Raw genomic sequence first — 15,769 nt, 5'->3', positions numbered from 1 at the left:
CGGGATTCACTTTTAGGGCTTTATTTTCAGATCATAGTCATTAGTGTTCAGGGGATCTTGCAAAGTAACTTTGTCTATTGCTTTTCCATGAGATAAAAGATGGCAAGTCTTCAGTTAGTTCTAGAATAGAATGAGTTGAGCTTTCAAATTGCTTCTAGAGAAATTGATTTAAACACTTTATATTTCTTTTTGAAAGAGTATAGAAGCCAATATCTACACAATGGCAGAATCGTAACTATGGTCGCCATCAGTGGAAATCCATTTAGTGGACAGAAAAATTAATTGTATATGAGTAAAATAATGCATGAAAATGCTCATTATTATGCAGAAAGTTCTAGGAAATAATTTTAAATTACTGTGATAGGATTTTATTCAAACAACTTATATATTCATCACCACTTACCTAACTTAAATGCACATATGTTGTTGTATATAAAAGTCACCTCAATAAGATTGAGTTAAAAATTCAATGATGATGAATAATGATAGAAATTGTGTTCAAAATATCAATAGTAAAGCACTGGGAATGCTGTTCTTGGTTGAAAATGGGGCTCTGAGACCGACCTCCCAGGACCACAATTCTAGGGCTGAGCCGGTGCCTATATTCCAGGCCGTCCTGTGCATGTCTGTGGTGCTGCTCCTTCTGCTATGGATGACCTTGTGCCTGAGACCTGACCCTGTTGTGGGTGGATGTGCCAGCCCAGCCTACAGGCAGGAGCCTGAAAGATATAAAAATAGAGTGAGCTGAGATTTGGGGCTCACTGCTCACTTTGTCCACAGCTTAATTCACATAGCAGGTGCAGAGTTTTGCTGAGGTATCAGAAACACTCACGGGTCAATATCACAGTGTTCTATCCCGGGCTGCTGCCTCTGCCAGGACAGTACTTGTTGGCTTTCTGTCCCGGGTCCCAGGCCCTGAAGGAGGCTGGATGAGCAGGGAGAGATGCAGGGACCTGTGTGCACAGGGCCGGGTCCCCACTGCACGGAGTGGGCAGAGCAGGGCGGGTCGCCTGTGTGAGCATGAGCACCAGGAAGCGTCACCAGTGTCGTGTGTAATCTGGGAGGAGCAGGGGAACCCGGGACGTGGTTGAGACAACCTGATCCCTGCTCCTTGGGCCCTGCCTGGGACAGCCTCCCATCCACAGCCAGAGCAGAGTGAGGGGCCTGCAGTGGTCAATGCTCTGCCTGCTTAGGGCCGCCATGATCCCAGGTATCTGGTCATACAGTACTCTAGTAGTTTCTGCAAATATATGTTTTCAATGATGTAATAATTAAATTACTAGACTGATAAAAGATGACTGCCATCTCTAATGTGTGAGGGCCTCATCCAATCAGCAGAAGGACTTGGTACAGCAAAGACTGACTTCCCCGGGAAGAATAAATTCTGCCAGCAGACGGCCTTCAGATCAAACTACATCACTACTCCACTTTCCCCAGGTCTCTAACCTGCCAGTCCACGCTGGGGATTCTGGATTTGCTGGTGTTTCCAATGGTGTGAAACAATTCCTTAAAATAACTTGAGGAGCAGATATGTTCCTGGAGGAACCCTAATTCATACACAGACCTTTTCACAAATTATCGCTCTACTCCACTTTTTCTGATTGTTTGCAGGGTCCTGGTCTCTGGAACAATCTGTGATAAGGGCGGGGCAAAAGTAACATGTTCTCTGTGTCCTACAAAGTCCTGGATGGGTCACAGTCACAAGGAAGCGAAGGATCAGGAATACCATGTTCCCACTGTGCACAACTGCCCGTTCTCAGTACTCAGAGACCATCACGGGGCAGAGTCACACTCATTCCAGGACAGGCTGACGCAGTTCTGGAAGTAAACTGTGGTTTTGTGAGGAGGGTCTTTGAGTTTCCATCCAAGATTCACACAAGCAGGTTCCATTTATAAGACTTAAAATACTCCAAACTCTGATAACAGCTTTGAGCAACTGGGCATAATTCTTACTCAGCAAGTTTCAGGTCACAGGGCCCTACATCAGAGTGAGGCGAAGATCACAGACATGTCCTCCCAGGTGCACGTTGCAGGGGACAGCACGGGCTCCGCACCCAGTGGCACCCAGCCAGGCCCCTGCACCCACACCCTGTCCATCAGCCCTCAGGGCGGCGTCCCCCACCTGGCCTGTGTGTCTTCTGAGACGGAAGCTGCCCTCCCTGTTTCACCTTCATGGGGTCCCTGGAACTTCACCTGGACTCCCTTCAACCCCCCTTCTTCAGGGGCAGGCAAGTCTCCAGGACCTAGGGAGGGCTACTCCAGAAGATTGTTATATTTATATTTTCTTCCAGTTCCCACTTCTCTGCTGAAATCCCCACCTCATTTTTCACTGAAAGTATCTATCACCTGAAGACCTTGCAGTTTGTTTTTTGTTCAGTTTAGGACAAACTGTTACCTTAACCACACCGAGAATGTTGAACCACAAACTAGGATATCTGCTTAAGTTTAAATGTCCTGCCACCTTTTGCAGTTTTCACTATATAAGACTTTCAATTCTCTCAGACATACCCTTAAGTAGTTCCCATTTATGTTGTTACAAAGGGCACTATAACCCAATAAGTGGGGCCTGCTGCCTGCTGCAAGGACAGCCGCATTCCTGAGGCAGGTGCTGGTGCAAAAGAAAGAGGCGTATCAGGTGCTGTGTGACCTGTGAGAAAGGTGGGCTCCTGCCCTGAAGACCATCTCCCCTTCCTGCTCAAGCCCGCAGTTCTTGTAGGTGTAGCAAGGGGAGGGCTTTTCTTTTCTATCCAATTATATTGCTAGTTTTCACTATGCTTGGGGGATATCCATTCATCTTTCTAGATACCGGCAGCTCAGTGTAAAAACCCCTTTACCACCATCTGTTTTAAATTCTGATAGTTCACTGCTAGTATATACAGGAGAATAGTTTAGGCCAAATGCTGGCTTGTATCACAAAATTCAGATTTTAGCCCTTAGACTAAAATCATACCTAAGTCACTCCTCGACCCTGAGCTGACCTTGGCCTGAATCAACCTGACTTAACTTCCTCATATGTCTCTATGGGAAATTTTTCTCTCTAAGCAAAGACTTATTCTTTGTGAAAGCATTAACACAATGAGTACATATGTGCAAGAAATCAACCTAAAAGTTGAACTGAAAAAAGAGATGTGACAATGTCAGAACTACTGGTCCAAGGAAAATCAGGTGCTGAATGATTATGTGAACAGTCACCGCTGAGCTAGAGTCGGTCAGAGCCACCAGCTGGGGTGACGGCACCAGGACTGCAGAGCGGATGGGAGGTTTCTGTCTCACTTCCTTGTGGGTCTGAAACACTGTGTGAGTCTTAGAGTTCTCATCCCATGTACTACAGTAATAGTCAGCCTCGTCCTCAGGCTGCAGCCCGGAGATGAGCAGGAGCCCTGCGTTGGCCGAGGCGTCTTTGGATCCAGAGAAGCGGCTGGGGACCCCGGAGCCCTGGTACTTATCTGAGTCTGACTTATACCTCAGGAGAAACCTGGGAGGGCTCCCTGACTTCTGCTGGAACCACCGTATACCATAGCCGCCAACACTGAAGCCACTGCTCAGGGTGCAGGTGAGTCTGGCTGTTGCTCCCGGAGATGCAGAGAGGGAGGGCGGCTGAGTCAGCACAGGCTGCGAGAGGGAACCTGCAGAAATACAGACACTGGTCAGTGTTGACACAGAGACCACAGTGAGACTTCTCAGGAATTAAACATAAAAGGAATGTGACAAGGAAATGAGGCCTGGTCCCCGAGGCCTGTCCCTACCTGAGCAGTGAGAGAGGAGCACGAGGAGGAGAGGAGTCCAGGCCATGGTGCACAGCCCCTGAGCCCACAGTGGGGCTGGGCTGCCCAGACCCCCTTTTCTTCCCCACCCTCTGCCAGGGGAGGGGCTGTCCATGCAAATGTGTGTCCATCCAGTGATGCCCAGCCCCTCCCTGAGCCCTGGTGCTGGGGCTCAGCTCATACCCCACACTGAGGAAGATGGAGGTTTACTTCACCACCTGGGGGAGCCCTGGGAGGAGGTACCTGCTGAGACACACAAAGGTCCCTGCTCAGGGGACTCTGCCAGGCGAGAGAGGACACAGCCGCTGCTTCCTCTTCAGAGAGCACAAAGCCTGGCCCCCGGACCCGGGCCCCTTTGAGTGAATGGTCCTCAGTGAGCAGCTGTAGAAGGACCACAGGGCAGCCCCACAGCATCACCTGCTGGTTGTATGTGTAAAACAATAAAAAAAGCTAAGATTTTAAACGTTTGTTTAAAAATAGATAAAATGTATACTTTACTAGGAAGATGAAGAAATAAAGACAATTTCCACAGGCCCTTGTGGGTGACCAGGAGTCTCCACTCCTCGTCCCTTACCCCCTTTCTTCCTTCTTTTTTCCCCTTTCCCCTTTTCCCCTTGCTCTGCAGGGCTCTCGAGTTGGTCCTAGCGTTTCCTCTTATCTCTACCCCCTTTCCCTCACATAAAAATAAAATAAAATAAATAATAGATCAATTTTCTTATAAAATAAAAAGTGTTGCAGAACTCCTTCACACAATGACAAAGATAGAGACTGTTTCACAGGAACATCCAACGGATCTTCAGAGATCAGGTGATTTCAAATTATTTTTATTATAATTTTTCTGTAACATTTGAAAAGATGTAAAATGCTTTTGTTCTTTTTAAAGCACTTAGCACAGAGACAAGTGCACCAGAAAATTACAGACCACTAGCATTAAATATTGAAGCAGACACACCAAATAAAATATGAACATAGAGTTAGAACCACAATCTTAAGTTAATGTGAAATTACTAAGTGTCATTTAGTCCAAGATATATCTTGGGTTTCATTTTAAGAAATACGTAATATAATACACCATAATAAGACATTAATAGATAATACATGTTGTCTCTCTTGGTTCTGAAAAGCATTTGATCAAATTCAACCCCAAAATCTTATAACAGCCATATATATGGGAGGCTGAGCTGCCTCCAATGCCCCGGTTCAGCTGGAACCTACTCTGTCCAGCAGAGGTTTCACAACCATGGCAGAACAAATCTATCCAGGACACTGTACTTTGGCTGGGGGGTAAGGGAGATGGCTGTTCCCTCTAGTGGAGAAAGCTCAAAACCTTCGCCCTTCATGCTTTTTATTGAGAATAGTATGCATCGGAGATACAAGGTCAAAATTCATATATCATCAATAGCTTTTAGGCGTTTGGATTGCAGTTGACAGTAACAGATTACAAGTACCAGTACAGAGGGCACAGTGACCAGTATGTATCAGGGTCTATTAAACATCTTGATGCGACACTGGCATTGGTATAAAGTTTCATACATTCCTTGCTAGAGAGTGTTTATAGTTAACTAAGAGATATGGAAAGCAGAGCAAGTTCCAAAGCATAATAAGGATTCTTTAAATCCAATTCCCATGGAAACCCCTGTTGCAGGAAGACAGATCTCTGGGTAGGGGCATTCTCATGCCCCACCACCCAGGTGACATCCCATGACTCAGGAGACGATGAGCAACTCTCGTCTCCGCCTTCGGCTTTAGGCTGTTGAGGCCACTGAGTCATGGAATCCTGGGTAAAACAGGTTCTGTTGTGTACTCCGTCTGCTTCCTTGTTAATGAAGTCTTGATATGGAGCTGGCTTTGAAGATTAGAGTGTCTGCCTTGCTTCCCTGATAGGTGCTAGACATATCAATGATACTATCACTTGTAAAATTCTCCTATTGTTGGCTGTAAAGCTCATACCCCCTGTTCTATTTTTAGTAACTTTTGAAACCCTAATAAAAGGAGGATGAGGCTTCTCGCTCTCCGCTGATGGTCTGAGCGAGCCACAGCCCTCCGTTCGTTACTGGCCAATCATCCTGCCTGCCGGATTTATTTCAGCGCCCGAAACCACAACAAACGCAACAAACCCCTGAGTGGTTTTTAGTTATGTCTCCTGCGCAGCCTTCCAGTGTGCTGTTGAGACTTAAAGACAAGCCAGGGAAGGGGGGTGGGGGGCAAGTCAGGCTCACAGCCGGGGTTACAATTCCTGAAACCACAAGGAGCGGTTCCCCACATATATGTTTTCTATATTGTTATATAAATGTGTGGCATTGCTCTAGACACCCTGGTGCTGCTGCAGAAGTGACAGCAGAGATCTCCCCAGTGAGTGACCAGCTACTAACTGTAACTAGTCCTGGAAACAGTGACAATGGAGCAATGGACAGAACAAGAGGAGCACAGAAAAGGTCTGGCCTCTTTGCCCCAGGGTGAAGGGCAGCCTGTGAGCTCTGAGCCATCACCCTGGTGTTAGGTTCCCCGGCGAGTCTTTATCGCCAGTCTCTGTTCCGTGTGCCACTTGCGAGGTTTCCTGTTCCTCAGATCCCTCGGCGCGGATGAAGGAACTGACTCAGAAACATGTTGTCTGAGGAGAGAGGAGGGTGAGTGCCTCTCAGAGGAGATCACCGATCACTCCTTTCTCAGGGTTTTTACTGAGTTTGCTACGTGCAGAAACGCACAGGGTGAGCACGCAGACCCCCGCCAAATGGTTGGGAGTGAGAACAAAGGGAAGGTATAAATCAGCACAGGGAGACAGGCAGCCAGACTGCGAGGCACCGAGGCATATCATAGGACTCCAGAAGCCTCTTTTTCCTTAAACATTTTGTTTCCACATTCTACTGAGAAGAACTTGGGGCTACACAGAGCAAGCAGGCTTCATCAGCTTCAAAGAGTGCATTGCATCCCTTTTCTACTTCTCAGTCTCCTGGAGTGTGGGACTGGCAGCGTTTCTCTCCCCGCAGTGTTCGAGCAGTACCAGAAGGCCCGGACTCAGTTCGTGCAGATGGTGGCAGAGCTGGCGACCAGACCCCAAAACATCGAGACCCTGCAGAACGCGGGTGTGATGTCTTTGCTGCGGCCTCTTCTTCTGGATGTGGTCCCGACGATTCAACAGACTGCTGCTTTGGCTCTTGGGAGACTGGCTGATTATAATACTGACCTAGCAGAAGCGGTTGTGAAGGGCAACATCCTTCCACAGCTTGTTTATTCATTGGCTGAACAGAATGTAAAAATTGTTTTTTAAGTTATGTTTTTGACTTAAAAATTTTGATAGTTTGGGTACATTTACAAGGTTATAGGCCTTAGAATTATTAAGATGTTGATACACCTTCAATTCTTTAAACTGAACATAATATCTTTAGGGCATTCTGCTTTGAAGTTGGTATGCAGCTTTTTTCCATTATGGTATTAACAGATTTAAAAATGTAATGAAGTTAGACATAAAGCAATATTTCTGTGTATCAGAGTATTAAAATTATAGAATTAGTCTTAGGAATATAAAGCCTTAGGCAAACAAAAAGCTGTTTACAGAAATCTTTATATACAGATGAAATTTGGTTAATGGTAACTATAGGAGATTGCTTTAGAGCAAGGGGGAGAGACAACCAAAAGGAAGAATGTGTTTAATGGAAGGTCTGATAAAGAATTTTACCAGGTATGCAAGCATGTCAGGCCTTTTAAGGATCATCTAAGAGTGCCCCAATATATGTTTCGCCCTCTCTCTGGTTCTACTCTATGTTTCTGTACAGAGCCACCTAACAGCACCTAACAGTAGTTAAGGACCTTCCTATAGGTGGGGTCTTGGACTGTTCATTCCAGTCTGCTAGTTTATCATAACCTAGGAATATATCTTTCTTGAAATATCTTTAAGATCACATTCATATTTGTGTAACCAAAGGATGAACAATCCAATTAAAAATGGGAAAAAGATTTGAATAGACATTTATTCAAGGAACATATACACATGGTTACCCTGGCTGGTTTGGCTCAGTGGATTGAGCGTCGGCCTGCGAGCTAAGTGTCGCTGGTTCGATCTTCCAGTCAGGGCACATCAGAGAAGGAAAACTCTGACTCCAAAAAACCTCCGCTGCCTTGCGGCATACCTCTTCAGGGGAAAGGCTAAGGGAGTAAACCCCGACAGAAAATCCGGAGCCGGAGTCCCTAAGGCGGTTTGACGTTGTAGTCAACACCGGCAACTCCTGCGGCGCACCTGAAGCCAAGCTGTATTGACTCCGTCTTTCCCTTGGACCCTTCAGCTGCGAAGAGAGGGGGGGTCTGCTGCATGGGCAACAGCAGACCCTCCATATTACCCTGCCCAGGCTCTGTAGCTTCAGCTTCACTGGAGAGGACACTCCAGCGTCATCGCAAGATGTCGATTCAACACGGGAGGAGACAGATACCGTGTCACTCCCGAGTCGGACTGCACAGCCATTCTCGGCGGTGCAGATAGACTTTTAAGAAGCTACACCATCATCTCTCGAGATGGACGGCTGCCGACGACGACGACCTAAATAGTATAAATAATTGGTGGAGGTTGAAATGATAATATTGAATATGTAGCTTTAGTCTAAACTCTAAACCTTAGGAATTGGGATTTGAACCTTCCAGGGCCCCTAAACTTGCCATCACCTCCATGAAAAACCTCACCCTCGTGATTTTTATAAATAAAATACACTGCGAGGTTACTAGACCCACAGGACCCTTGGCGCGGAAAGAGTGACCCAGAGACTGTCTGCCTGGGGAGAGAAGGGGGAGCACGTCTTAGAGGAGAATGCTCCTGAGCTTCTTCTCTCAAGAAGCTCTATTGCATGCATTGTGTGCAAAGGTAGGACACCCCAGATAGCAAACATTATGAGGGTACATTGGCTGCTGTCCAGGGTCAATATTTTACAAAGGTCAGGCGATTCTTATCTATTATCCCTACAACACAGCACAGACTTCTATGTTCTATATGGGAACCAGGGAAACTGAGTCTCTCCCATTATCCCCCTTTATTCTTGGGAATGGAAACGATTCATGCAAATATGGTTGGTGTTTTTTCCATGGGCTAAGGGAGATCAGCATTTAGTTTCTCAATTAGATTAATGCCGTAACAACTGCGAGAGAGTCACACATGGGTGAGTTTCATTGCTCCTGGCCCCATTAGAGTAGCTCAACCTTTTCCCACGAGATGGTGAGGGTGAAGGTAAGGGATGGCATCAGTCTCTCAAACTTTTAACAGGCCCAAAGTGCCTCTCAGTGGCTGCATAATTACAACCCTGTATTTCCATTATGTAGCCAACTCTATAAGGGCACTAACCAGCTTCTGACCACTTTTCCTGCATCTACAGAGAAAAGATGAAGTGGTTGGAGAATTTGCTGTGGAGTCACCAGAGCCTAGAACAATCCCCAGCTGGCCTGCTTTATCCTGCAGGGACAGCCGTGATCCCACTGTTATAAGACCATGGTTTTCTCTCTCCACTGGAGTTTCAGGATGCTCTGCTCACAGATTCATAAATTATCTGTTAAATATCCAATAAGTTACCCCATTTTGAGTTTTGAGTAAGCCAGATATTTCCTACAGGATTCTTGATTAATAATTATTCATCATAATCGACCACAAATGGGATCATTGTGGTGAAGAAATCTCTTGTGCGATGTGAGAGACAAAATTCCCTCCAGTATTGTCATCCTAGAGGTTCTGGGTACTGAACAAGGGGTTGATGCCATGTAGAAATGAGGAGGATCAGAAGGTTGTATTAGTGAGAGTGCAAATATTCTCTAAGTGACTCCTCCTGGCAGCCCTTGGAATCTCAGCAGTGAGACATAAATGGCCACAATTGTCACCCCAATGCTGGCTGTCATCACCAGCAGCAAGGGCTACAGAGAGCACTAGGAGGTCAAGCAGAAGGGTTTGTCTTTCTCCCCAGTGACCTGGGCACAATGTGAGCAGTGGCAATGTCACCCTGTATCTGACAATATGAGCAGCTATAGTCTCAGGGAGAAGGCCACAATTTAGCAAGTAACCTGAGTTCACTGAGGCATCTCTGGGCCCAGAGAAGTGGCTGGGACACCAGAGCCTGGTTCTTATTTGAGACTGAGTAGGATCTCAGAAGATACTGGGAAGGGCCCCTGGCTTCTGGTGCTACCAGATCATAGTATTTGCTCCCAACCTTGGGAAATTTCTGCACCTTCTGTTCAAAATTGCTGTAAAGCAAAAGCTTCTTTTAAAAATAAAGTCTAATGAAAGAAAAAAGGGGGAAATTAAAGCTCCGTGGAAACCATATGCCAAAGGGAAAAACAACCAAGAGGGAGGCTGAGAGCTCTGCCAGCACAAGAAAATAAAAGAGTAAGAAAATGAGGGAGAGGGTTGAAAAACAGTAGCTCTAATTGGCACAACCAAACCATTCTTTTAAATAGCAGAATAGCCCTGGCTGGTGTGGCTCAGTGGGTTGGGTGACCTCCCACAGACTGAAAGGTTGCTGGGCACGTGCCTGGGTTGTGGGACAGGTTCCTGGTTGAGGATGCTTAGATCAATGGTTCTCTTACACTCTGTTTCTCTCCTCCCTCTCTTCCTTCCTTTCCCTCTCTCTAAAGTTAAGTCAAATCTTTTGATGCCCAGTACCTAAGATCATCCACAGCAGTGTTCCTGGTGGCCATCATCCAATATCTGACCTCCACGATCCTGGAACTGGGAGGCTATGAGGCCCAGAGAAGAGGCTGCAGGCGCATCACCCCTTAGCTCGTGGACATGGCCACATACAATAACGCATTGCGCAGCGGCTTCTTTGGGAATACCACTATTTCCCAAGTGACCCCAGGGTGGGAAGAGCTGCCCAACATGACATGGATTCCCCAGGCCTCAACCCTCTGGCCCAAGCAGCCCGGGACTTGTCTGGTGTAAGGAACCACTCATTGTGGTTTAGGGAATTGTAGCCCCGGCCTGAGCATGACTGCTGCCGGCATCCTGGCTGTGCTTGTCCTTAAGTCTCAACATAAGGCTGTGTGTGTAACATGACTGAAGACCACTCAGAGGGTTGCCATGGGAGTTGAATTTGAAAAATGCTTATTATGCTTTTATGCTTTGGAACTTGCTCTGCTTTCTTTATCTGTAGTATAACATAAACAGTCTCTAGATAAGAATTATGAAACCTTGCACCTACTGCCAGTGTGACATCAAGATGTTTGATAGACCCTGACACAGACTAGTCACTGTACCCTCTGTACTAGTACATGTAATCTGTTACCGTCAACTGTAATCCTAATGCCTCCAAGCTATTGATGATTCATGAGTCTTGACCTTGTATCTCTCGTGCGTATCTTCCTCAATAAAAGGCATGAGGGAAAAGGGTCTAATTGCTGTTCTCCACTAGAGAGAGCAGTCACCTTCCTTTCCCCAGACATAATGAAATGTCCTGGGTAAAAGTTTGTTCATCAGACATAATAAAGTGTCCTGGGTAGGAGTTTGTTCCACCGTGGTCACGAAGCCTCTGCTGGACAGGGCAGCTTCCAACCGAGCCTAGGGTGTGTGAGGCACATCTGCCTCAGTCTGGTGCCTTGGAGAGTCATTGAAAATGAAGTGTTTAAATAAATAAATAAATAAATATACATGTATATTTTTAAAAATTAAGTAAAGTCTTTTGAATAAATAAAAGACAGAATAAAATAGCAATTTAATAAAATTTTAATAAAAATTAAGAAATATGCAAAATAGAATACTTAGGGAAAAATTTTAAAATTTAAAATTTTAAGTGTTAACCTCTATTAAAAATAGATAAAAGTCATATTGCCCTAATATGATAAAAGTTGTTTCCATTACAAAAAATAAATAAAAAGTCAATTTTTTTAGGAAAAATGGAAATATTATTATAGAACTCTTTCATAAACAGCACAAAATATAGTTATTTCCCCCCAAGGAACAATGACAACCCTTCATGGTTGAGATGATTTCAATTTGTTTGTTTTTATGTACATGTACACATATATTTTCAATAGTCATATGTGTTTTCAAAATTTTTTTAAATTGGAAAATTTTCTACATCTTGAAAAAAGGTGTAATAACAATAACTATACTTATAGAAATAAGACATTTACAGACCTATATGATGAAATATTAATGTAAATGTTCTAATAAAATATTAACAGATATTCCAATATTAGATTAATAAATAGATACACCATTACCACATGTGATTTATTCTAGGTATACAAGTTGGGTTCCATATTGATAGGCCCTTTAATATTACATATCATAGTAATAGATCAACAGATAAAGTCATGTTACCTCAATAGATTCCAAAGAATCTTTCACAAATTTAAAGCAAACTCCTAATAAAAATCACATGAAACTAGAAACAGATACATTCATAATACAGTAATACACACTCTCTTCCACACACATGACTTAGTCCTGCAGCCAGCATCTCACATAGTGGGGTGGGAGGAGGACATTTCCACAAAGATCAGGAACAGACCAAAGTGACTTTGACTCCGTTATAATTCAACATCATTCTGCACGTATAAGACAATGCCATTCAACAAGAATACATTGATGTTTAGATCTTTGCATTGATGGGAATGACAATTGGTCATTCCCAAAGACCCAAAAGTAGGATTCAGCCCGAGGTACTGTGGTGCCAGTGCAGCAGGGACATAAGAAATCTGCCCGTTTGAAAAAACAAAAACAAACAAAAAATATTATAATAAACAGGCATTCTTACTGGGGACTAATGAGAGAATGAAACTGGTCTGGAAACTTCTGGAAATAGGTAAATAACCAATGATGGACCCAGCTGCTGGGGTCTCTCTTTTCCTGGTAGATGAGAAAGGAGCTCTGGTTTCAGTTCCCCACAGGCCTGGGGCACTGGGTAAGCATTGAGACTGTAGTTCCATGCTGAGCTTTGTCCTCCGTCAGGGCCTAGTGATGGTCAGGGAGGCCAGGTTTTCACCCTGAAGCTAGAGAATCCATCAGGGACCCACAAGGGTTGAGGGCTATCATGGTATATCAGGAGTTTGGGGGGTGTTCCTGACCATTTCTGGTACCAGTGAACATATTCAAACTCAATATTGGAGCTGCTTCCAGTGCAGGAGATGGTGACAGTCTGGCCTGCGGCCCCAGACACTAAGGGCGGCTGAGTCAGCACAGACTGGACCCAGGATCCTGGAAGGGGGAGACACACAGAGATGGTGAGTCTGAGTCTGGAGAGAGGAGGAGAATACAGGGCCCCACTTGTTTTCTTTGGGCCACTTTCCCTGTCCCCTTATCCAGTCACCTGTGCAGTAAATGATGAGGATGAGGAGAGGGGACCAGGCCATGAGAGAAATTGTCACCTTGCCCTGGCTTCTATGACCCCACCGCTGAAGCAGAGTTTCCCTGGAATATGCTCTGGAATCAAGGGAAATTTACTTTCTCTCATGCTTGTGCCCCAGACCCCTGAGAGCAGTAAAATGACTTGAAATTCTGGCATTGTCCTGTCTGGCATGCAACCTTCTATGGGGCCCATTATGGCCAGACTCGGGGTCAAGGGCCTCGTCTCAGCCTATGTGGTGGGCTGCCCCACAATGGCTCCCAGCTCTCCCACCACTTAGTCTCACGTCTCTGTGTGATAACCTCCCTTGAGGCTGGGTGGACTCTGTGACTGTGTTCACACAGATCGAGTAGGACAGGATGATGAGGCGTCCTTCTGAGGTGCAGCTATGAACAGTCTGGCCTGCTGGTGTCCGCTCTCCTATGCTTATTCTGTCTCTCACTCTGTGCGTGTCTCTCTTTTTTTTGTATTTATCTGTCTCCCTCTCTCTCATTGTCAATCTCTGACTCTGTCTCTGGGCTCGTCTCTTTTTCTCTGTGTCTCTGACTTGCTCTCTCTGTCTCTCTCTCTGATCCAATACACTGGAGAAGCAAGATGAAACATGAGGGGCTGCCCTCTGAAGCCCCAGGGCAAAGAACCCACAGAGGGTCTCAGCCCACAGACTGAGAAAAGCTGGGACCCTTAAGTCTAAACTAAATCCTGCCAACGACTGGTGTTCGATCATGAAGACAGACCTTGCACAGGTAGAGTCTCAGGTTGGACCAAAGCTCCAGCCTCCTGGAAGACCTTGAGGAAGAATGTACTATCTGAGACAAAATGGATCCTGGTCAGAGACTGTGAGAAGATCCATGCTAGGTCGCGCAAGTGCTACATTAGGGCAATGCTGTCACATAGCAGAGACAACAAGCACATTCCTCCCGGCTTGACCCGGCCCTGCCTTCCTGCTCCTCCTCTCACCCACCCCCAGCTCTCTGAGCTGCTGGCTGAATCCACTGGCTGAATTTTCTTCTGGTTCTGAGTCTCTGCAACTTGGGCTTCCCCTGGTGTGTGCAGAGATTGCAGTCCTTGTCCTCCTGCTCACAGTGTAAGTTTCACCATGGAGGTCTTATGGACCCCATCCAGCATCCTGCCCTCCCACCAGCACCTGCATTATTTTCCGGCAGCACCTGCATTTCTCTCCCACATGGAGTTGCTGTCAGGCTCTTGTCCACCTGCCCCTTCAGGCTGTGAGCCCCTGGAGGGCAGGGAGGCTGTAGGTCCTGCCAGAAACACCCCTAGGCCTAGGAAGGCTCCTGCTCAGGACCTATTGTGGATGCATACTAGCTAAATCAATCATGAGAGGGTCTCAAAGCCACTCCTGCTTCTGAGAATCTCACAGTGTGGGGATGGGATCTAATAATAAGTATGTGTGTTGGTTGGAGGCAGGGAGATGCTCGGAATGACCCTGGACTGTCCCGTCCCTGCTCCAAGTGCTCCACTGAGCACAGATGACACCCTAGGAAGTAGATGTTAGGAAGACCCCATTGTGAAGTTGGCAACAATGGGAAAACCTTGAGAAGACATGGCTTGTTTAGGGTCACATCACTGGTAAGAAGGAAGATTGGGTCTGACACCAGCTCTCTGTCTTCCAAGCTGGGGCCCTGGCTGCACTCAGGCCCTACCATGGCTGAGTGAGGTCTCTGTCAGTGGTAATGTGTATGGATAGTGATGGTGTAACTCTGTTTGCCGTGGGGTGCTAGATGAGCTGTCAGCCACCCGGATGGGTCCTTGGGGAGCTCTTGTGTCAGGAGGAAGTGACCTCAGTTCCTGGCGACACAGCACAGCAGAACTTGGGACCATAGTAACCAGGCAGCCACATTCTAGAGAAGCTTCTACTCAGCTCACTTGGCTGGAGACACTCAAGAGAGTAGCAGGCATACTTTTTGTGTCTCCAATAAGACCATGGACTCAGGAAATTTCACAATGACAGCCTCTTTAGATGCTGCAGACCTTGGGTCAGGTCTTGTTGCTGGTGGAAACGGGGCTCTTTCACAGAGTCACAAAAAATGCATTTCCAGAGACCCGCGCATGAGAAGTTGAGGAGCAGTGGTAAGATTTACTGAGATTGAAATAAATGACTGCCTTCATGTTCCCTGTGTCTTATCCCCATCTGTCCCTCTGAAGAAAATGTCCAGCCTTGTCTTCATCAAGCCCAGAAGAAAGACCAGGGTTCCAAAATTCTGTACCATGTAAAGCTTAGTCTAGTTCAGCCTCTGTCCCCATTGGCTGGCTTCATACCTGTTCCCAGCTGTTCTCTGGCTGGTGCTGCACTGCCATAGCCAGGCCGTACCTGGAGCCTGCACTGGGTGTCAATGGAACTGCTAGTCCAGCATGGCTGCTATGGACAGAGAATGCTTGAGCACAGGAGCATACAAACGAACAGGAGAACACATGTTACTAAGCAAGTGAAAGAGTTGGTGGGGGAGAGGGGGAGAGAGAAGGGAGGGAAAAGAGCGAGCAAGAGAGAGAGAGAGAGAGAGAGAGAGAGAGAGAGAGAGAGCCTCTTTTTTAAGCTTATATTATACTACCTTGGGCTTTGGATGCACCAGGCTCTTTTCAAATTAACCAATCGATTTCCCCACCCTTTGCAAACTCATGTTGGATTTTCCCCCTAAACAATCTATTTTCTAGATCTTCTGGGGTTCTGTTTTTTTT

The 15,769-nt window shown here is 46.1% G+C and overlaps 1 pseudogene; it reads right to left on the bottom strand.

Annotated features, from left to right (window-relative positions):
* Positions 1 to 3,102: 3,102 nt before the first annotated feature.
* LOC149997067 (immunoglobulin lambda variable 5-39 pseudogene) lies at positions 3,103 to 3,792 on the bottom strand (annotated as a pseudogene).
* Positions 3,793 to 15,769: the final 11,977 nt, after the last annotated feature.

This window comes from Furipterus horrens, unplaced genomic scaffold (assembly GCF_987537825.1).
Source record: "Furipterus horrens unplaced genomic scaffold, mFurHor1.1.pri manual_scaffold_11, whole genome shotgun sequence".
NCBI lineage: Eukaryota > Metazoa > Chordata > Mammalia > Chiroptera > Furipteridae > Furipterus > Furipterus horrens.
Note: the sequence above shows the minus strand (reverse complement) of the source record. Positions and strands in the feature narration are given on the sequence as shown.